Source organism: Peromyscus californicus, unplaced genomic scaffold (genome assembly GCF_007827085.1).
Source record: "Peromyscus californicus insignis strain IS unplaced genomic scaffold, ASM782708v3 Scaffold_12__1_contigs__length_115047231, whole genome shotgun sequence".
Lineage (NCBI taxonomy): Eukaryota > Metazoa > Chordata > Mammalia > Rodentia > Cricetidae > Peromyscus > Peromyscus californicus.
In genome coordinates this window covers 86,775,508-86,799,434 of record NW_026294413.1, presented here as the reverse complement: position 1 = coordinate 86,799,434, position 23,927 = coordinate 86,775,508, and the positions used below count along the sequence as shown (strand labels likewise).

Genomic DNA, 23,927 nt, shown 5'->3' with positions numbered 1-23,927 from the left:
CTGGCCTGCTTGGGAATTGTCAAAGAATAATATGTTTTTGAGTGTATTTTGTGCATTGAGGCACAATATCAAGAGAATAAAGACAACCACTGAATGGAAGAAAACATATTTGACAGACGTCTTGTCTAGGACTCCGCAGGCCTGGTAGTGCACACCTGTGTCCCAACACTTGGCAGGTGGAGCATGAGTTCCAGGCCATCCTTGTCTGCATAGCAAGTTCCAGATCAGTCTGGGCTATATGAATGAAACTGTCTCAGGAGGGCAGAGGGGGAGAGTCATGAATCCAAAGGGACCAACCTGAGCTACGTAGGAAAAGCTTTGTTCTGTTGTTTTTCTTAAAAAGCCTTTCTTTACTCCACCCCCTCACTGATAAATTATTCTAGGTTGTAGGTTCTTGGGTCATTCATGCTGCTAGTCATTAACAGAGTTAGGTTGTAGATGCAGCTTAACTTTGATAGAGCGCTTACTACACACACACACACACACACACACACACACACACACACACACACACACACACACACACGGTCCTGGGTTCTATCCCCAGTACCACATCACATAAAGCAGATACATCTAATCGCAGCACTTGGGACATAGATTCAGAAGGATCAGAGGTTCAAGGTCACCCCAAGCTCCATAGCTCAAGGCCAGGCTAGGCTGTAAACTAGAGTATTCTGCTCACCCATTGCTTTTCATCTGTCAAGACATGGGGAGGGGTTGCTGGGGGAGATGGCCCAGTTGGTAAGGTGCCTACCACACAAACGAGGACCCAGTACCCAATAAAAGCCTATGGCAGCTAGATCCCTAGCACTGTGTGGGTAGTGGGGGACAAAGAAGTCTCTAGAACCAACCGGCCTAGCCAGATTGATGAGGTTCAGTAAGAGACCCTCCAAAAGTACTTTGGAGAACCAGCCAGATGGTTCAATGGGTAAAGCACCTGTTGATGATCTGAAGTTTAATCCCCTGGATCTTCATGGCAGAAAGAAAACCACCTCCTCCAAATTGACCTCTGACCTCCACGTGTGTCATACCCACATACACAAATATGCCTGTAATTAAAAAAAGTGGGACAGTGAGAAAGACACTTGGTGTCAATCTCTAGCCTCCACACACATATGATAATACGCATGTACACACAGACACCTAGGTGGGAGTTGAAGTCACTGGTTTCTTTGAAATTGTGTGAGAAACTAAATCCAGCAGAATCTGAATAAGCTGGAAAACTGGCTAAAAAATGAACAAGACGAGGTCAGGGACCTCTGAGCGGTTCACTCACTGTTTGCAGATCTTGGTTGGACTAGGTGCTGTTGGGAATCCGGTTTGAATGAGGAACATGAATCCACTGAGTCAGAGCTGTCAGGGGTGACGGGACTAGAGGAGAAGCTGGAGATGGTGCAGTCATGTAGGGCGAGGGAGGAGCCATAGGTAAAGGCAGGGAGCACAGCCAGAGGCAGTCAGGGCTGGGGAGCGGACTCCAAGGAAACAGTATCTGCACAAGTGTGAGGACCAGAGCTCACGCCCCCAGAACCCACAGAGATGCCAGGTGGGCAGTGGGCATGGCTGCCCCTTGTGTAATGCCAGTATTTGGAAGGCTAAGATGGAGTCCTATCAGTGAGCTCTGTGTTCAGTGGAGAGACTTTGCCTCAGGGAATAATGTGAAGAGCTATTGGGGAGGACTCCAGACTTCAGTCCTGAGCCTGCACATACATGTGACCACACACACATTCATGCGCCCCACACCATACACAAAAAAGCAAGGGGGAGGAGGCGGGGGGCGGCACAAGTCATGGAATCTGACATTTCCATGTTCAGACAGTGTAATTTACTTAGTTCGTGTGGTGTGAGTCCTCACCAGGCTTCTAAACTGTATTGATGAAGTCAGGATTCTAAACCTCTTGAGAGCTTGCTGAATGGAGAGGTGCCATGGTCAGAACCACGGAGCCTGTGCTATCCACACAGTCGTGGGATCAGCTCCCAGAGCCTCAAGAACCTTCCACACCTCACACACACTCTTGAGTTCTCTGGCCAATTGAGCCAAAGGTAGAGACAGCTGCTAACAGGTTTTTAAAACCCATCTGGGTGGAATGATTTGGGAGGAGGTAGTGCAAGATTAGTATGATAGTCCCATTAGGTGGGGAGGGGAGAATTGTTTCAAAGGAGTTAGAGCAAGTTTAAAAACCTAATTCCACGGAAATCTTTAAATAATGTTTGTTGCACGTGCCTTCTGGGTATGCATTGTTCTTCAACCCCTCCAACCCTGAGGGACGATTATTCCAGGGCAGCCTAAGGAGGGGCCCCAGGAAGGGGTGGGGACGGACTGATAATCAGTTCATCAATCTGAATAGGGCTCCAGAGAGCTTACCGTATGTGCAGCCAAGAAGCAGGCCTCCTGGAGATCTGCCTGCCTCTGTCTTCCAGAGTGCTGCCTGCTATAAAGGCAAGCACCGCCACTCCTAGCCCTTCATCCCCCTTTATAAAAAATATTCCACAATTCCCCTTTGGTATTCTGACCTGGACTTCATAGAAAATACAACCTATGGCTCCACAGACTATTTTTAACTTAGTGATAAGGTTATTTAATGATCAAATGCTTTTTTATTAACTATTCCATTGGCTGGGCAGTTACACGAAATTTTCCTAGAGGTCTTCACTGTGACACCTCCCTCCCTGAAATGCTCACTGCTCAACCTACACCTGTCTGGGACCCAAAACACTTGGGAAGTCAGTCCCTGTGCTAACTGTCCTCTGACCCAAGCAAGCACCTCTTGGGGAGTTCACTGTACCCCACTTTGCAAAAATTCATCCCAGCTGGGCTTGTTAACATTTGTCCTTCGCCCCCACCTGGCATAGGGGGGCCAAGCATCCAGCTGCTCTCAGCACCTGCCACGGCTGCACATTGCCTGGTGAAAGGACATGGAGCATAAAGAGACCTGAGAAAACTGGGCTTCGTGTATGCAGCTACGGGGAAGTCCTCAGCCCTCCTGAGTAAGGTTTCTCGGGTGCAGCCCACTGAGGAGGCGCACCCACAGCTCTGTAAGTAACTTCCCCTAGGACCTGTAAGGAAGACCAACAAATTCACTGGTTCCCCCAGAGGGAATTTCGGCGGAATCATGCCTCAGTTTGTCATTGGGACCTTGGGAAGAAGTAGTTGACACAGCTTTACGGCTCTCTTGGGGGAAGGAATTTTAGCAATGAGCCCCACCCCATACAGCCCCAAACCAGGCTTGGTCTCTCATCACCCAAACTAACCTGGGCTCCTGCCCAAAAGCAGAGTGAAAAGCTGTTCGACTCCAGCCCAAGATGATTAGATTATTAACTAATTCTCCCGGAGGACTTTGGAGTCCTTCATGATGGACATCGTGCTGTGACGGCTGGAAACTCAGCACTTTTGATCACCAGCACTTTCCCAGACTCTGTCTTGGAGAATGCAATGGATCAGTGGGCAAGCAGGTGGACATGCACAGAAGCTGCTCGCTGGTCTCTGCATCTGAAAGACTGGGTGCCAGCCATTCTGTGCTTGGTACCTCGTCCATTAGCCCATGCACGCACATCAGCCTGTGCACTCCATGGAGGACCAGACCTGAACCCCTCTGCTCTTGTGGGTGACATGAATAAAGATGCCAGGTAGAATGTATCGACAGAGTGAGCTTCACTCTCAGGATGTATCAGCCCATCTTACAGATGAGCGAACCACTGGAGGGTGAGTAAATCACCTACAACAATCAGCTCAAGTTCTTCCTGCTGGACTATGGCAGAGGAGTTTCACCCCCTCCTCTTTGGGGGTTTGCGAGACATGGAGAAGACCTCTAGGTCTCTAGAATCGTATCTGTAAAGGACAGCAGCATTGTTTCCTGACTGGTCAATGGATATAGGTTCAAAGGATTATTTCCCCTCTTGTTCTTTAGAGATGAAGATGTTGCTGAGATAAAGGGTCCAACTGAGCTGTTAACGGAGCTTGCCGAGAATGAAATGACCAGTCCTGGACAAGTTACCTGGGTCACAGCACTGTATCCATATAATAGTTGCAGAACTATCTGCCCGAGTGCAGAGTGCTGGGGGTGAGGCCATTGGAAGAGCGCTTGCCTACTGTTCGGGAAGCTGCGGGTTCAAGCTCGGCACTGCATAAACCAGGCACAAATCTCTCTCACCTATAGGCCCAGGACTGGGAAGGTATGGACAAGAGGATCAGAAGTTCAAGGTTATCCTTAGTTGTGTAGAGAGTTCAAGACCAGCCTGGGCTACACAAGTTTCTATACCAAAGGAAAAAAAAGAAAGAAAATGATCCACTGGATTGAAGAGGCCAGGGTATTTTACAGTGAAAATTTGGAAGAAGGCACAAATCTCTTCCATTCAACCTACGTTGACTCCTTAAGATGATCAGTCTTCACTGCTTGTCGCTCCTTGATTGGTTTTCAAAGCAGAGAACCTTAATTTTTTTTACCTATTTTTATTTATTTGTATATATGTGCGTGCGCATGCATGTGCCGTAGGCACGTGCCTGTGTACATGTGTGTGATGGGATGGGTGCCAGGCCACAGTATGCATGTGGAGGTTGGAGGACGATTTTGTGAAGTCTTACGTGAGTTCCGGGGATCCGACTCAGCTGCAGGGCTCACACGGCTCGCCCTCCACCCGCTGAGCACTGTCACCTGCCCTGCTGTCCCTCCAAAGGCGACACGTCAGCATACAGAAGAGTGGGGGGCCAGTGCTTTTTCTTTTTCTTTGTTGGTTTAGTACAAGATTCTCAATTAAAATAAACTCCTAAATGAGCATGGTGTTTCAGGCCTGTCATCCCTGCCCTACGGAGGCTGAGGCAGAAGGATTGCAAGTTTGAGGCCAGCCTGGACTACATAGTCAGTTACAGGTCCACCTGGGCCATTCATTGAGACCTTATTCTTTTTTTTTTAGAACATCGCTGTCTTCGATTTCATACACACATATAATGTATGATGATTACATTCCACCTTATTTTTCTAAATGAACATAATATTTGCAATTGTAACCATTTTTAAGTTCACAATTTAGTGGCATGAATTACATTCAAGATATTAATTACACTCATGATATTAATTACACTCATATTAATTACATTTGTGAGACCCTATTCTTATATGTTTGTTTTTATTTTTTTTTATTTATTTTTTTTTTTTTTGGTTTTTCGAGACAGGGTTTCTCTGTGTAGCTTTGCGCCTTTCCTGGGACTCACTTGGTAGCCCAGGCTGGCCTCGAACTCACAGAGATCCGCCTGGCTCTGTCTCTCGAGTGCTGGGATTAAAGGCGTGCGCCACCACCGCCCGGCTTGTTTTTATTTTTTGAGATAGGGTTTCACTATGTAGCCCTGGCTGTCCTAGAACTTGCTATACAGACCAGGCTGGCCTCTAACTCACAGAGATCCACCTTCCCCTGCTTCTTGAGTACCATCATGCTCAGCTAAGCCCTTTATCTTAAATAAATTAGAAATAAACTCCTACAAAAGGGAAGTGACTGCAGCCATGGCTCAGTATGAGCGTGCCCACCTGGGAAGGATCCAAGCATCTCTCCCCACTCTGCACCCTGTGGCTACATTTAGGACAGCTCCCGGGTTTGTTTTGTTGTTTTGTTTTGTTTTTTTCTCTCGTCATAATTATTCCCACTTATTCCTCACAGGGGTATTTCTTGGGAGGCATTCTCAGCCCTGAGCCAGAGCATCCTGCTGACACATGGGCCAGAAGGGAAACTGAGACCTGGGCAGGAGGCTGGTGCTAACCCAGCCCTCAGCCATACATAGCCTTGGCCATTTTCCAATGCAGCACTTTGATAGTTGAAAGGAATTTATTACTCCAGCCCCTCCTCACTCACGACAGCTGGACATAGGTGCAGTTGGGTGCAGGAATTTTGTTGTTGTTATTTCAGAACTGGCCAAGGAGTGGGTGTGATGAAATCCCACATTTTGGAGACGTAAAAGCAGGAAGATTGAGAATTTGAGGACAGCTGGGCTTCACACATGCTCGCGCGCGCGCGCGCACGCACACACACACACACACACACACACACACACACACACACGCACACACACACACACAAATAAATAATATTTTTAAAAATTAAAAAAAAAAACCTTGCTTACCATGGTCACCTCCTCCTTGGAGCTTTCCCTAAACTGCAGTCTCAACAAGAATTCTTTCTAGACCACATTGTGTTGCCTGGACAATGCTCTCTGCAGACCTAGCACTTGCTGGGTGCTCAGAGCCCAGGCAGGCTCCTCTTGCTGCTTAAGCATGTGGCAGGCACTTTGCACATAGACCTTGAGAAGTGAGTGTAGATAGAGTTTTTCTGCCTGACCCACAGTCAGGACAAATCTCTCTCACCTGCCAGTCCCACAGCCTCTCAGACCCGACCAAGTAAACACAGAGACTTGTATTGGTTACAAACTGTATGGCCGTGGCAGGCCTTTTGCTAACTGTTCTTACAGCTTAAATTAATACATTTCCATGAATCTATACCTTGCCACGTGGCTTGTGGCTTACCGGCATCTTCACATGCTGTTTGTCATCATGGCGGCTGGCAGTGTCTCTCTGACTCAGCCTTCCACTTCCCAGCTTTATTCTCCTCCTTGTCCCGCCTACACTTCCTGCCTAGCAAATGGCCAATCAGTGTTTTATTTATTGACTAATCAGCAACACATTTGCCATACAGAACATCCCACAGCACTTCCCCCCCCCCTTTTTTTTTCAAAAAGAAAGGTTTTAACCTTAACAAAGTAAAATTACATATATGTTGGGAATTTGGGCGTAGCTTCTCTTACTACTTCCTGCTGGAGGGGGGCTCTGTATCTTATGTGGTCACAAAGAAAATTTTAGGATCATGGAGTAGTCCGTGAGGCTGTATCGTCTGAGCCAGTTGCCTTCAAACCATTCTGGATGTTGGATCATCTGGGCCATGGTGTCATCGGAGACCTTTCAGGGGGTCTTGGCTGGTCAAACCTGATGTATCTTAATCTGGAACAAATCCATAGCCTTTGGCTTTCTGTGGGAACAAAAGCAGAGTCTCCTTTCCAAAGCAACATATCCTTATATCCAAATTTTGAAGTCAAGGTACCTTTAAAATATACATTTTGGCATAACTCAACAGCTTTTACAATCAAATGTTTTTCTGCAGTTAAAAATCCCAAAGACAACACAATCCAGGTTCTCTGTGTAATATTCATCTTCACGTGGCTTATTTTTTATATTAACTTTATTTTCTCTTTAAAGACTTTATTTTTTAAACTATGTATTTGTTTCTATAACTGTATATATCACCTTTTTTGTCTCTTTCAAGCCTACGTATATTTTACACACATTTTAAACTATTACATCTGAATCTGTCTTATTGTGAATCTATTGCTTTAAACTGCAGCAGCTGTGGCTGCTGGCTCCACCCACCTCAGCTTCCCAACATGGCGTTTTCCACCAGCTCTGGGAGCTATCGTGGGTCTCTATGCTTTTATCCAAGCAGCGTGTAGCCCAGAAACCTCTTTTTTTTTTTTTTTCAGTTTTTTTTTTTTTTTTTTTTTTTTTTTTGGTTTTTCGAGACAGGGTTTCTCTGTGTAGCTTTGCGCCTTTCCTGGAACTCACTTGGTAGCCCAGGCTGGCCTCGAACTCACAGAGATCCGCCTGGCTCTGCCTCCCGAGTGCTGGGATTAAAGGCGTGCGCCACCACCGCCCGGCCCTCTTTTTTTTTTTTTTTTTTTTTTTTTGTACTAGCAAAGTCTAAATCCATCACGCATCTTAATGTGCCACTTGCAGAGGCCTCATTCCCACCATACTGCAGGTCAAGTGCGCACACCAGGAACCCACCAGTAGCTCAAACCAGCAGCTGCTGCTCATTTGAGAGAGACAATTAGGAACTGTTTTTAGCTCCGTTTTAGAATCTTTTTTCTCAGTTTTTAGGTGGAAACTCTTGCCACCACGTTGGACGCCATTTGTAGCTAGAGTTTCCCTGCCTGGCCCACAGTCGGGACAAATCTCTCTCACCTGCCAGTCCCATAGCCTCTCAGACCCAACCAAGTAAACACAGAGACTTATATTGGTCACAAACTATATGGCCGTGGCAGGCTTTTTGCTAACTGTTCTTACAGCTTAAATAAATCCATTTCTATGAATCTATACCCTGCCACATGGCTCGTGGCTTACCGGCATCTTCACATGCTGTTTGTCATCATGGCGGCTGGCAGTGTCTCTCTGACTCAGCCTTCCACTTCCCAGCTTTATTCTCCTCCTTGTCCCGCCTACACTTCCTGCCTAGCGAATGGCGATCAGTGTTTTACTTATTGACTAATCAGCAACACATTTGCCATACAGAACATCCCACAGCAAGTGAGTTCCTGAGTCGGAAATCAAAGGGACAGTAATGGCAGAACCGTGTCGCGATCCCGCTTGGGTGGCCAGCATCAGCAGCACTCTTCCGTTGCTCACAGTGGCACCTGGCAAATGCTTGTACCTGGTCCTAGTTGGAGGCTGGCGGACTGCTGTTGCCGGACCTAGAGATGGAGGTTAGGATTCCGGATGGTGGGGCAAAGAACCTGAGCTTGGAACTTGATGTCTCTCCTTACTGTTCCTGCCCCAACGTTACGAATAAGATACAGTCAGTGGCTTCCAAGTGTCCCAGGGGTGCTTGTGGGTCGGAGCAGTTGAGCCCCTCTTCCTGACTCTTTCCCAAGCTTTTTGGCACAACCCTAAGTAGCCATGCTGGGTGAGCTGTTCAAAAACCAGCCCAGGAGAAGATCCACCTATAAAACAAAACAAAATTCTTTTTTTTTTTTTTTTTTTTGGTTTTTCGAGACAGGGTTTCTCTGTGTAGCTTGGCGCCTTTCCTGGAACTCACTTGGTAGCCCAGGCTGGCCTCCAACTCACAGAGATCCACCTGGCTCTGCCTCCCGAGTGCTGGGATTAAAGGTGTGCGCCACCATCACCCGGCCAAAATTCATTTTTAAATACATTTTTTAGATTTGTTTATTTTAGTTTGTGTGTATGAGAGTTTGGCCTGCATGTATGTCTATATACCACATGTGTGCCTGATGTCCCCAAAAGTCAGAAGACAGTATCAGATCCCCTGGAATTGGAGTTAGGGATGGTTGTGAGCCACTATGCTGGTGTTGGGAACTGAATTAGGGTCCTCTGCAAGGGCAACAAGTATTCTTTTTTTTTTTTTTTTTTTTTTTTTGGTTTTTTTCGAGACAGGGTTTCTCTGTGTAGCTTTGCGCCTCTCCTGGAACTCACTTGGTAGCCCAGGCTGGCCTCGAACTCACAGAGATCCGCCTGGCTCTGCCTCCCGAGTGCTGGGATTAAAGGCGTGTGCCACCACCGCCCGGCTAACAAGTATTCTTAACCACGGAGCCATCTCTCCAGCCCCCAACAAAACTCACTTTTCTATCCATGTGAACATTACGAATACTTCCATCACCTCTTCCTGCACAGGGTAATCAGGAGCTATCAGAAATGACAAGGAAGAAAATTCTCTCTACTGTTACAGCCCAACCTCCCTTTAAAAGCGCCCTGGGTAGCACCGCTGATCCCCAGCCCAGCCTTGTGTAACATGGCGCCCTGGGCAGAGCCCACAGAAACTGCCTGCCCTCCACCCAGGGAGATACCCATGCCTGGAGCAATGCTGGGCAGGATTCAACTTCTGAAATTACAAGTTAGAATGACTTGGCGCCTTTTCTGTACATTCAAGGAAGCAAGGCCAGCAGTACTGGGCTGGGCTTACAGGAATGACTCAGAGGGTCAGCCACACAGTCTGGACATGCAAGATCCTGTCTGTACAGCCCCTCCCCCTGCAGCCAGCATGTACGTGTGTGTGTGTGTGTGTGTGTGTGTGTGTGTGTGTGTGTGTTGTGTGTTCAAGAGCGCATGTGTTACAGGCATAAAATCCCTACAGAAGTTTACCCAGTGGGAAAACTTTACCCAATGGTTGATCTTCCTCTGTACCAGGAGTAACCCAGGAGCAGAGAGCAAAGGGGCAGCTTGGGAACACAGGTTTCTAAGGCCAGCACTCAGGAGGCTAAGGCAGGAGGATTGTGAATATGTAACAAGACCCTGTCTCAAAAACAGACCCTACAGGAAATGGGCTCTTAAGAGTTTTGTTGCAGAGAGGAGACCCAGTGCACCTAGAGGCTGGCTGGCAAGCTGGAAATGTGTGAGGAGCTGGAAATGTGTGAGGAGCTGGAAATGTGTGAAGAGCTGGAAATCTGTGAGGAGCTGGAAATCTGTGAGGCTGCTGGCCTCTCAGCACCGAAGCTCATCTCCACAGAGGTCCTCTCACCCGAACAGGTCAGAGTCAGCAGATCTTCTGGGATCTCTCCTTTACTTAATCACATCTACATGACAGACAGAGGCTAAGTTAAGTTAGTGCTTCATTGAATAACAGGGATACAGACCACGTATAAACACACTCATACATGCACACATGGACATGCACCCAGGCACACACGCCGGCACGAGTGAATAGTCACATGAACACACACGTGCGCATGCAGGAACACACTTAGGAACACACACATTTGCAAACACATTCGACTTTAAAAATTACGTTTATTCCCACCCTCCACCTTGTGAGTCCTGGAGACTGAAAACAGGCATCAGGCTTGGTGACACCTCCTTCACCTCCTGCTCCATCTCTCTGGTTCCAATAAAACTTTATTTTAAGCAATGAGGGATCTGACTATAGCTCAGGGGTAGAACTCTTACCTAGAATCCCCAAAGCCTTGGGTCTGATCCCTGGCACCACAAAAATATAAAAAAGCAAGAAATGTCAAAAACCTCCCTGAGGTCCCCCTCTGCACACACTCCACAAAGAGGGTGCTGTGGCAAGGGTTGCTGAGGTCCTGAAGAAACTGGGCTGCTTAAGGGCTGGGCTTGCAGCTCAGTGGCAGAATGCTTACCCAGCATGCACAGAGCTCAGGGTTCGAGCTCCGGCCTGAGGGGGGTGGGGCAAGTCAAGAAGGGAAGGAGACAAAGAACTCGGGATCCTCATCCACCATCGGTGAAATTATAAAATAGTAGCCACTTTGGAAAACAGTTGGGCAGTCTTTCTAATAGTTAAAAGCTATAATGGCAGCCTGGTTTCGGGGGGTGTACACCCTTATAACCTCAGCACTGGAAGGGTGAGAGCAAGGAAATCAGTTCAAGTCTGAGAAAAAGAAAGTACAAGGGCCGTAAGACTCAGTGATTTCAGTCCTCGGTGTCCACCCATGGGAACTGGACACAGCCACACACACACATCTTCCCACCACCATCCAAGTCATCATTGGTGGATACGAAACAGCACGCGGGGCGCTCAGCGAGTGGCTGGATAAACCAGACGTGGCCTCGCCACACTGTAGAATATTACACATCCGTGAAAAGGAGGCGGGTACGAACACGTGCCGTGCTGTGGATGGACCTTGATAGCATCATTCTGAGTGGAAGAAGCCAGACACATCGTGTGTCTTCTTTGCATAAAATGTTCAGAATAGAGATGGAAAAGATGATGGCCACGGAGGCCTGGGGTGGAGAGAAGAAAAAAAAGAAATAGAGAATGACTGCTAGTGGGCCCAGGGCTCTTTGTGGGGAGGGAGTATGAAAGCATCTCAGAAAGTGAAGATGATGGCCGCACAGTTCCATGAACGTACCTGAGGGACATGAAATCTAGCTGGTGTCTGTCCCCAGTTCTGTTCCTTACAGCTAAAACTACTGGAGGGCCAATGGGACGGCCCAGCTGGGAAAGGGGCTTGCTGCCACGCCTGGCAACCTGGGTTGATCCGTGGAAACCACGTGGTGGGATGAGAGAAATGGATCCCAAAGCTGTCTTCTGACCTCCACACATGCACCACAGCATACACATCCCCTCCCATAAATGTAACAATTTTTAAAATTAAAAAAATAATAACAAAAACCACGGGAATTTGCTGATGGATAAGAACGGCTATCATTGGGGCTGGGGAGATGGCTCAGCGGTTAAGAGCACTGGCTGCTCTTCCAGAGGACCTGAGTTCAGTTCCCAGCACCCACATGGTGGCTCACAACCATCTATAGTGGAATCTGATGCCCCCTTCTGGCATGAAGGTATACATGCAGAATCTCATGTATAAAATATAAATAAGTTAAAAAAAATTTTAAAGAATAGCTATCATTATTATTTTAAAAATATGGAATGCTTTGTGAATTTTCACATCATCCTTACATAAATAAGGGCCATGCTAATCTCCCTGAACCGGAATTACAGACAGTTGTGAGCTGCCATGTGGGTGCTGGGAATTGAACTCAGGTCCTCTGGAAGAGCAACCAGTGCTCTTAACCACTGAGCCATCTCTACAGCCTATGAGCACTATTCTTAAAGACTTCCTTTGGATCCAGCAAAATGGTGAAGTGGCCGGGCGGTGGTGGCGCACGCCTTTAATCCCAGCACTCGGGAGGCAGAGCCAGGCGGATCTCTGTGAGTTCGAGACCAGCCTGGGCTACCAAGTGAGTCCCAGGAAAGGCACAAAGCTACACAGAGAAACCCTGTCTCGAAAAACCAAAAAAAAAAAAAAAAAAAATGGTGAAGTGGGTAGAGACGCTTGGCATACAAGCCTAACTCCTGGATTCCATCTTGGAGCCCACATAGTGGAAGACAACGGTGAAAGCCGAGAACCACACCCCACGCCCACCCCGCATACACACACACACAAATAAATAAACATACATTTTTATTCTAATTTAAAAAATAAAGATCCCCCAGTAACAGCTGAGTTTATTGTAGTGAAGTGTCTCAAGGTGGAGCCCCAGATAACATCAGGTTTGGGGAACAAATGATTACAAGGTTTAATGTTAGAACTTCCGCCCTCATCCACCTCTCCTCTTGGAAGTGGAGAGGAGGCTGGAGACCAAGCTCTACCACCTCTCTCAGGTGCTGAGGTGATACAGTTCAGTGACAGTGCTGGCCTGCCATTCATGAGGTCCTAGGGTATATCCCCAGCAGCACAGCAATAAATAATACTCTTTAAAAATCCAGAATCTCTCTCTATAGCTTTAGCTGACCTGGAACAAGCTAGACAGACCACCCTGGCCTGGAACTCAAAAATATCTTCACGAATACTTTTTTTTGGTTTTTATTTATTTGTGTGTTGTTGTTTTGGTTTTTCGAGACAGGGTTTCATTGTGTAGCCCTGGCTGAACTCACTTTGTAGACTGGGCTGGCCTTGAACTCACAGAGATACACCTGCCTCTGCCTCCCGAGTGTTGAGATCAAAAGTGTGTGCCACCATCACCTGGTTGTTTTATTCTTTAAGATAGAGTCTCTCCAAATAGTCCTGGCTGTCCTAGAACTCACTATGTAGACCAGACTGGCCTCAAACTCACCGAGATCCATCCGTCTGCCTCTGCCTCCTGAGTGCTGCACCACCATGTCTGGCTTTGCCTGAATACCCTGGAGGGCTGGGTGTGTAGCTCAGTTGGTAGAGTGCGTCCCTGGCATGCGTGAAATCCCTGATTGTGAACCCCAGCGCCTCATAAGCCAGGCACGGTGCTGTGTTCTGGAGGTAGAGGCAAGAAAGCAGAAAAACAAGATCATCCTTGACTACACAGAGAAGTTGAAGCCGGCCTGGGCTACCTGAGACCCTCCCTCAAACAAAATTGAACAGGGACCGGTGAGATGGTTCAGTGGGTAAAGGCACTTACCACGGCCCGGCGATCTGAGTTTCAACCCCAGAACCCACATGAAGGTTGTTTGAGCTCCACAAAAGTTGTCCTTTGACCTTCACATATGCACACATACACACAGTGCGTAGGAACATGCTACTTAATAAAGTACATTTTTTAAAAAAGTAAACTTGAGCACTTGGGAGGCAGAGGCAGGAGGATCTCTGTGAGTTTGAGGCCAATCTGGTCTACAGAGAAAGTTCTGGGACAGTCAAGGCTATACAGTGAAACCCTGTCTCAAAACACTCCCCCCAAAAAAGTAAACTTGAATAAAATTTTATTTTTTTCTAAAGATTTATTATGTATACACTCTTCTTCCTGCAGACCAGAAGAGGGCGCCAGATCTCATTACAGATGGTTGTGAACCACCTTGTGGTTGCTGGGAATTGAACTCAGGACCTCTGGGAGAGCAGCCAGTGCTCTTAACCTATGAGCCATCTCTCCAGCCCTGAATAAAATTTTAAATAAACATCCTTGAACAAGATTTGATGAGTTTCTGGGTTGCTGAGCATATGGATGCTGAAAGTGGTGTCTCCTAGCGGGGGCGTGGGACCTTCGTACCCCAACTCCTCACCTGTCATCTCACAACCCCATCTGGTGTCCATCAGTATCCTTTGGACAAATAGAAGGAAAGTGTTCCCTTGAGTTTGTGAGCTATCCTAGTAAATTAATCCATCCCCTGAAGGGGTTTGTGGGAACCTCAAATCATTTCTGGTTGGTCAGAAGTTCTGGAAATCCAGACCTGTGGACGGAGTGGCCTGGGACTGAACCTGTGAGTTCAGACACTACCCCTAGGTAGATGAGTCAAAACTGATTGAATTAGAGGATTCCAGCTGGTGAGCACGGCTGGATTGCTGGTGGGAAGAAATCCTCATACATCTTAGTGAGCAGAGGCCACAGAAGCATGGGAGGAAGTCTGGGGATAGGAAAACGCTTTGCTTGGATTCTCCCCCCAGTGTTTAATACTCCAAATCACTGAATTGTACACCCTCGGCTACATAGTAAACTCAAGGCCAGCCTGGGCTGTGTGAAAACCTGTCTTTAGAAACAAAATAAAGTAAACATCAAAGGGTGACTTCCATGGTGCGTTTGCTGTATCACAGTGAGACTGAGTTTAGACGAAACATCAGAAAGAGTCAGCAAATGAACGAGGAGAAAATGAGAAAGCCATGTGTGCCTGGGTGAGCTGGCTCCCTGCCAAGCCAAGGAGCTGCAGCAACTCTCGGCCATGTCCAGGTTCCTTTTCCCTGCCTTTGCCTTCCTCTCACAGGGGCTGGCCTGGCTGCTGCCCAGGGCCCAGAGCCTGCAGAGGTCCTAGAGCCAGCCATCTGTAAAGCGTTCCTGGTTGTTTGCTGGCCACGTGGCATGGGCCTGTTAATTCTGTTAGCTTGACACAAACTGTAGTCATTGGGGAAGAAGGAACCTTCATTGAGAAATGCCTCCACTAAATGGCCTGTGGACATATCTGTGGGGTATTTGTTTTTTTTTTTTTTTTTTTTTAATTAACGATTGGTGTAGGTGACTTTTTTAAATGGTAAATTTCTTTTTAGTTAATGATTGGTCCACTGTGGGCAGCACCATCATCCCTGAGCAAGTGGTCCTGGACAGTGCAAGAAAGCCAAACTGAGCAAGCCATGGAGAGCAAGCTAGCAAACAGTGCTGCTCCTCCATGGCCTCGGTTTCGTTCCTGCCTCCACGTTCCTGCTCTGAATCCTGCCTCGGCTTCCCTCCATAACTGACTCTGATCAGAAAGCGTAAGCCACATAAACCCTTTCCTCCCCAAGTTGCTTTTTGGTCATGGTCTTTAACACAGCAACAGAAACCTAAGGAGGATGTGACTCCAACAACTTCCCCGCACCTACATCCCACTGCTTGAGAAGAGCATTGACTGAACTTGCTGGTGGTATTTGCTTCTGCCAGATGGAGACTGGTCCCCCAAGGCTCTGAGCCAGCCCACAGGACCTGACACAAAAGGGGAACCCAGCCTTTGCTACAACGAGTATTGTGAGGAATACCCATCTTACAGATGCGAAGACTCTGACACCCAGTGATGGCCAAAGAGCCATCCAACACGGAGTAGGCTTTCGGTCTTCGCTCTCTTTGAGAGCTCTTCCCACCCAGGATGGGACCTCACCAGTTAAAGGCAAAGGTGACCGAGCTAGCAGAACCAGCTTTTCTGGAGAGCTCTTTGCCAAATACATCCAGAGCTCTAGAAGGATCGCCATCCTTTGACCCAGTAGTTTCTTGTGTAGGGCTCTAGTTCATAAGATAAGGCATGCCACCCAGACAAAGATGTACATAGGTACCCATCATGGTGAAAAGTGGAAAACAGTCCAAACATCCCTGACATGGACACAGCCTCGTGATTGGATAGCACACACCCACTTAATGTACTATCTCTGTGGCTAGTGACATAAAAGGCTTGGCTGGTAAAGGTGCTTACCACCAAAACTGACCACCTGAGTTTGACCCCTGGGGTTCACAGGGTAGCAGGAGAGCACTGACTCCTGCAAGAAGCTGTCCTTTGACCTCTACTGTGGCATGTATGTGCCCCTCCTGCACACACCAAATTAATTAAATTAATTAATTAACATACTTTAAAATTTTATCATGTCTTTGAAGAATTTTTAAATACCAGGGAGGAAATATAAGAGAGATGACATGTTCTAATGATCTTGATAATTTTGTTTTTGTTTTTGTTTTTTTCAAGACAGGGTTTCTTCGTGTAGTTTTGGTGCCTGTCCTGGATCTCGCTCTGTAGACCAGACTGGCCTTGAACTCACAGAGATCTGCCTGCCTCTGCCTCCCAAGTACTGGGATTAAAGGCGTACGCCACCACCGCCTGGCCTTGATAATATTTTTAAAGAGCCACAATAGCAAATGCACACAGAACAGTCACTACCCATTTTCAGCTTTCATGGCCATCTGAGGTGCATAGGTACCCCAACTCTATTCTGCAGTAATTCCTTAGCACAACCTAAAAATCGATGTTTTATTTGTCAAATGAACAGGCTAACAGTGGTCCTCTTTAAATGAAATGATACATTATTTTAGTTTACTTATGAATTTTCTGTATTTCCTGGGTATATGCATGGTTTCATTTTCTGTAATGTGCTGGGATTGAACCCAGGGTCTTGTGAGGACTAAGTAAGCACTCTATCTGAGCTACAAACACAGCCTTAAAAAAATTTTTTTTAGGCCAGAATGGCCTTGAACTTTCTTTTATTTCTTTGTGACAGGGTCTCACTATGCAGCACAGAGTGGCCTAGAACTCACTACAGAGCACAGGCTGGCCTTGAACTTCCTATAACCCTCTCACCTCATCCTCCAAGTGCTGGGGCCGGAGCTATCTACCATCATTCATGGCTCTTTACCCTTAATTTTTTTTTTCTTTTGCTGTTACACATCTGTAATGCAGCACTTAAGAGATAAAGGCAGGATGATGAAGTGTTCAAGGTCACCCTCAGCCACATGGTGAGGTTGAGGCTTGCTTGAGTTGTATGAGATACTATCTCAAAATAATAATAATAATAATGATGATGATGATAATAATTTTTTCTTGTGAGTCAAGGCCTTACTAAGTTGTCCAGGCTGGACTTGAACTCAATGTGTGGACCAAGAAGGCCTCAACCATCTGGAATTACAGGCCTGCCTGGTTCATTTTTCAGGTTTTTACAGCAAGAATATCTGACTTTTATAATCAGAAATTTGAAGTGTTTTGTTTGTTGGTTGATTGGTTTTGTCTTTGGGTTTTTTTTTTTTTTAAGCATAATTCCATCCAAGAGAAATTAGAAGTGGTCTCCTTCCTGGGGCACCTTATCAAAAGAGGTATTCCAGAGCTGAAGAGAGAGGTTCAGTGGTTAACAGCACTCGCTGCTCTTGCAGAAGACTCAAGTTCAGTTCTCAGCACCCACCTGGTAGCTCCCAACCATCTGTAACTCCAGTTCCAGGGGATCCAATTCCTTCTTCTGGTCTTCTCAGACACCAGGCACACACATGGTACACATGCATACATACCCACAGGTAAAACACTCATACACATAAAATAAAAATAAGTAAAACTTCTTCTTTTTTTTTTTTTTAAAGAGAAAGATCACAAAAATCCTCTGGAAGGAAATTCTGGTATTGGGGGGACAGTAGATTTATAAATCAGTGTACAGCCTCAGTCAGGTGCTCTCTGTGAGGCACTGTGGGGGGCAGTGCTAGGCACTTATCCCAGAAAGACTCATCCCAGGGCCACGCTGGCCCGGAGCCCTGGCTAGGAGTCAAAGGAAGTGTCCCAAGGCCATAGCCATGGAGATTGGCTTCAGTACAAGGCCTGTGCTGGCTTGGGGCTCCCAGCACCCAGCTGAGGCATGCCCCAGGAGTGCACACGGGCCCAGGGCTGCCAGAGCAATGCCAACGCTGTCACTCAGGAACGCAGCTGCTAGAGGCCATTCACGCCCCATCGGTGCCCACTCAGTAGATGGTGGATGGTGAGCGGCAGATGTGTCGGAGCACATCAGGGTAGCTTCACCCTGAGCTGCATCCGGACAACCGAACAAGGGCAGGGGCACATCCACAGCCTGAGGCTGTACTCTCAACCCCAAACATCCTAGGCAGCAGCCTGACTTATGAAACACAGGCGCAGCTTTACATAATCATGAGGAATGGAGACCGATGGCTACCAAGGCCCCCAGCCTCAGCACTAGGTTTTCTCAAGATGGAATTTTCTTTTGCTTTCTTCTGATTATAAAAGCCAGTTGTGGCCATTGCCACCAAATCCCTGAAGGAAAAAAAAAAAAGTAACGGGCAAAGAAGAAACTATACATCTCTCTCAGTCTCACCCTTCCAAATCTTTCTAGCCTTTCTGATTTCTGCTGAGTCCATATGAATGGGTGTGAGCATGGCACACACACACACACACACACACACACACACACACACACGCACACACACGCACACGCACACACGCACACACACGCACACGCACACACATGCACACGCGCACACACGCACACATACACACTAAAAAAATGAAGCATGCATGCGTGTGCACGTGTGTGTGTGTGTGTGTGCGTGTGTGTGCGTGTGCGTGTGTGTGCGTGTGTGTGCGCGTGTGCGTGTGCGTGTGCGTGTGCGCGTGCGCGTGTGCGTGTGTGTGTGTGTGTGTGTGTGTGTGTGAGTGATTTAGAGGTCAGAGAAGAGCTTGCAGGAAAACAATTCTCTCCTTCCACCGTGTGGGTGCTAGGCCTCAAACTCAGATCGTCAGTGTTGGCAGCAAGCTCCTTTTCCCACTTAGTCAGCTCTCCAGCCTCCCTCATCCCTGTAAATGCTTTTAAAGAAAAGATTTGATTTGATTTTGACTTTGACACAGAGTCTCACTATGCAGCCTGACTGTCCTGAACTCACTGTGTAGACCAGGCTGGCCTCCACCACACAAAGATCCACCTGCTTGTCTCAGGTCCTGGGATGAAAGGTGTGTCCACCACACCCAGCCCCTTGTTTGTGACAGATATCTACCTGTTTTTCTGTCCCTTGACTTTATTCAGGTAAAAGTGTGCAATGGACAGCTCAGCTTTTTTTTTTTTTTTTTTACCTAGGTAACCCAGTCTGGCACAGAACCCCCGTCCCTCTGTCTCAACTTCATAAGTGATGAGATTGCGTGGGTGCCAGCCCTCTGAACCCAGCAAAGCACTGCGTCCAGGAGTACCCAGTTCTACCACCCTATGTCTTGCTGTCCGAATCCCAGGACCCCAACACTATTGCCTGAGGGTCTCATTACCAATGCAATGTCCTAGGCCCAGCTCTGTAGAGACAGGTCAGAAAGTTGGATGTGATGCCAAGCAGAGGACTGTCACATCTTCTGGAGCCACCATGGAGCAACATTTCCCCATGGGTCTTACTTTCTACTCCCCAGTCCACGTGCCTTAGAAAGACTCCTTCTCTCAAGAGATTTGGAGCCAGGCAAACGTGCCTATAACCCTAGCACTCAGGAGGTTTGGGGTTTAAAGGCCAGCCTGGGCTACATACTGAGACCCTGTTTTTAAAAAGAAACAACTTTAGAGATTTGGTCTTCCCTTTGGCCTCAGTCCCTGCCCTGTACCACCACAGATGCCCGTACAGGGGAAGCATCCCTCAGGACCACCTCTTGGCATAGTTCTGGGTCAGTGAGCATGAGCTCTGCCAGGTCTGGGCTGGGAAGCCTGAGCCTCCATGTCTGAGATTCCAGTTCAGGCCGATAGCAGGAAGGCTGGACTCTGGCTTCACCCAGGGCCTCGGCCAAGGCACAGAGGCTTTGTAGGAGGCCAGGAAGATGCCATGGTAATGCCACAAGCACTGTTCAGGGAAGAGCAAGTCAGGGGGCCAACAGGAGAGGAGGCCAACAGAAGAGGTAGCAGACCGCATCAGAGACACAGTTGCAGTTGGCTATAGAAAGTGTGTCTATGTGACAGAGCACGTGAGAGTAAGTGTGTGGGAGTGGTACAGAGAGTATGTGTGTCAGACAATCTCAAACCTAGGCTTCCTCCAGCCTGCTCCAAGTGTGATATTCTCCCCCAACTAGCTGCCCTGTGCAGCCTAGCTGAGCAATGCTGGCCTTTCCTGCTGGGGTGAATGCGGAGCTCTATTCTCTACATCTCATCAACCTTTCTGATCCATCATCACTGTCAAGTGATGTCTCCTATAGCCATCCCAATAACAACACCAGGGTGCATGCTGCCCACTCAGCACCCCTAGTCGCCTGCCAGTACATCCTAGTGGTCGTGATGTCCCTGGAGCCAGCTGAGGGGGGAACTAGATTATGAGCACTTGCACCCTAAGGGGGCCTACCCTTTGCAGGAGATCCTGTGTGGGTGCTGAGGGACAGCTCACTTCAGTGTGTGGCTCTGCTCTTGGGTTGCCATGACCTCTGCTGTCACCTGACACTGGCAACAGGACATCTGTGCCACTTCCTACCTTCCAACAGAGCACCTTTGTGTCTGAAGGTGAACAGGCTAGAATAGAGGGCACGAGCTGGAGGACCAGATTCTCTCTGGTGACATCTTCCTGACACCTCTCTTTGGGTGCAGCTCTGACACTGGCTGGCTGTGTTATCTCAGACACTGGACAGTGATGCTTTCATTTCACCGCCATTTATTGGGCCCCTACTATGTACAAGAGGTCACTGGAGTCCGAAGGGGTAGAGCCAGAGGTTAGAGCTCTCCTCCTCTATTCTACTGGAACTGACATAACATAATTTGGTGGCGCACGCCTTTAATCCCAGCACTCTGGAGGCAGAGGCTAGTGAATCTCTGTGAGTTTGAGGCCAGCCTGGTCTACATAGTGAGTTACAGGCCAGTTGAGGCTACATATAGTAAGACCCTATCTAGAAAGAAAGAGAGATAGAGACGGAGATGGAGACAGAGAGACAGAGAGAGAGAGAATGAAGCTAGAAAGCAGTCTTTCTTCAGACCCTGGCAATGAGAAACACCAAGAGAAAGCAGGAGAAGGGCTTTATTGGCTCAGGGTATAGCAGGGACATTCCTCTAAGTGGGAATGGGTTTGGTGGGTTTTTGTTTTTGACACAGAATTGCCTTATGTAGCCTAGGCTGGCCCCAGTCCTCTTGGCTCAGCTTTCCCAATGCTGGGATTAAGGTGTATACCAGCATGCACAACTGAGTTTCATCTTGTTGTCTGTGTGCTTCTGTGAGTGCACGTGCACATGTGTGTATGCACATGTGTGCAGGCCAGAGAACAACTTCAGGTTTCATTCATCCTGTGCTGTCCATCTGTTTTTAATTTAATTTTATTTTTTGAGACAGTATCATTAAGCTGGAGCTTGTAAGTAGGCCGGCTGCACTAGCTGGCCAGTGAGCAGCCTGAAGCCAACTGTCTGCCTTCCCAGTGTTCCGATTTCAAAGTCACATGAGACCACACCAGGCTAAATAAATGTAGGTTCTCATTCTTGGGTCCCCTGAAAACAACAGCAGTACTCCTAACAACGGAGTCATCTCTCTATCCTGGATCTTAATGTTCTTAAAGCAAGGTGTGGTGATTTGAAGAAAACAAAAGGTCCCCATAGGGAGTAGCACTATTAGGAGGTGTGGCTTTGTTGGAGTAGGTGTGGCCTTGTTGGAGGAAGTGTGTCACTGTGGGTGGGCTTTGAGGTTTCCTATGCTCAAGCTACACCCAGTGTGGAAAACAGTTCACTTCCTGTTGCCTGCAGATCAAGATGTGGGACTCTTAGCTCCTTCTCCAGCACCATGTCTGTCTGTACACCACCATGTTTCACCATGATGATAATGGACTAAGCCAGCTCCAATTAAATGTTTTCCTTTATAAGAGTTGCTGTGGTCATGGTGTCTCTCCACAGCAATAGACACCCTAACTAAGACACAAGGCAAGGCGCTAGTGTGCTAAAATAGAGAGGGTTGGATGCCACAAAAACAAGAGAATGGGAGGGAGGCTGGGGGTGTATGGGCTGAATTTTATTCCAACAGTGGAGGGAGATCACTGAGGAAGCAACAGGAGTTTTCTCTGGCAACCACAAGGAATGTGAATAGGAGGCTCAAAGAATCTGGGGTGTAAGGGAAGCAGGGGAGCAAGAAGGGAGCTGGAAGCCAGGTGGAATCCAAGGTCTTGCTGAGATGTCTCTGAATAAAGACCCATACCCATGGACAGCAGATCTACCCCAACAAACAGGAACTAGCAACAGCCAGCCCAAGATTCCGATTACAAAGCTGGCCTTGGGGAAGACCAAAAGAACTGAAATATGGCTGAAATTCAGGATGAACTGAACCCAATAAATGTGGAACCCCAGGATGAAACAAGATCTTAGAAGCCAATGATGGCCAAGACCCTAGATTCCCAGAGTGGAGGTAGGAACATTTCACTAGAGTGGATACATAGAAATTAGCATCCTTTTTATTAATTGTTATCACATAAATATGTATTCCTAAATATAACCTAATTGGTTAGAATGTTACTCGTATGAGTGTTTTCAGGGTTAGTTGCCTGTAGATCTTTAAGTAGTGTTGAAAGAGAGCAAGGAGAGGTATATGGGAGAGTTTGGAGGGAGGAAAGAGAAGGGAGAAATGTTGTAATTATATTATAATCTTAAAAAAAGACATTCAGATATACAGAAACGAACATTCAGAAATAAAAACATATACCTCTCTAACTTATTTTACCATTCCCAAATAGATAGTGATAATTTTCCACCGAAAAGAAGATGATGATGAAGATGAGTCCCCGCTGTGCCATTGAAGAGGTGGAGAAATGAAGAGCTACGCTGGGAATCACTGCCCTCAGGGCCACAGGGTTGGCAGGCCCAAAGGGTTCCAAGGTTTGCCTCCTTGACCAGTTAGCAGCCTGAAGATAGAGGTGGCACTTGCCAAGGCTCTGACGGTGGAACACTCTGAGGCCACATCACTCCAGTCCCAGGTCCAGTCCTCAGCAGACAGGAACCAGGAGAGCCAGCCTCTATGGGCAGGGCCAGCAGAAGCCAGAAGCTATAACGCACCACACTCAGTCTGATTGGGACACCTGGGAAACAGGCCAGAGAGGGAGCACTTGGGGGCGGGGTGCTCACCAGCACAGGACCCATTGTTTCATGACTGTGAATTTGAGCTATGTGGAGGACACAGAGAGGACCTGGCCTGAGGCTTTACTGGTGGCCACTGCCTCTGCCCAGCACGCATTCACAGGCTTGCCTTTATCTCCTCTCTGTAAAATGCAGCTTCCTCCTCCCGAAACAGTACTGACCTGAGTGTGCGTCATGGATTCAATGAAAGAGATCCAATGAGACCGGGGTGGCAATGCTTTCGATTACCTCCACTCTGGGATCATTCTTCCAAGGCCCAGCAGGTCTGGTAAGAGTAGTAGGTGCTCCTGTCCCTAGGACCTAGAGGCAAACCCACTAAACTCACCGTAGGCCCTACTAGTTTGAGACCAGCCTGCTCTAGTGATTTCTCAGTATTACCATTACTGGCAGTGTATAATCATTCTCATGCCCTGTACAGGTTCCTAAAGCCCTGGGCTCTTTTGGAGCTGAGACAGTCTGTTGCGGCAGACCAGCTACCCACCAGCTCTGTGACCTTAATCGGCCTTGCCAAGTCTCAACCTTTTCCTTAGGAAAGTGCAATTACCGATGAGTATCTCTCCTCTCCCAAAACAGCCGGCGAGCTCTGAGCCACGCTTAGAACCTGGAGCAGTGGTGAAGTTACTTTGTTGAAATTGTTAGCGTCGGTGGTTAATTCCAACAGAGCACTGTGCCCAGGCAGACACCCCAGG

At 47.6% G+C, this 23,927-nt stretch overlaps 1 long non-coding RNA gene across 1 annotated transcript; it reads right to left on the bottom strand.

Moving 5' to 3' along the window:
* Positions 1-22,537: 22,537 nt before the first annotated feature.
* Positions 22,538-23,923, bottom strand: LOC128107621 (uncharacterized). The gene is made up of 2 exons (XR_008217157.1): positions 23,400-23,923; positions 22,538-23,180 (listed from the first exon to the last, which is right to left on the bottom strand). It is a non-coding gene; the product is annotated as an uncharacterized LOC128107621 (long non-coding RNA).
* Positions 23,924-23,927: the final 4 nt, after the last annotated feature.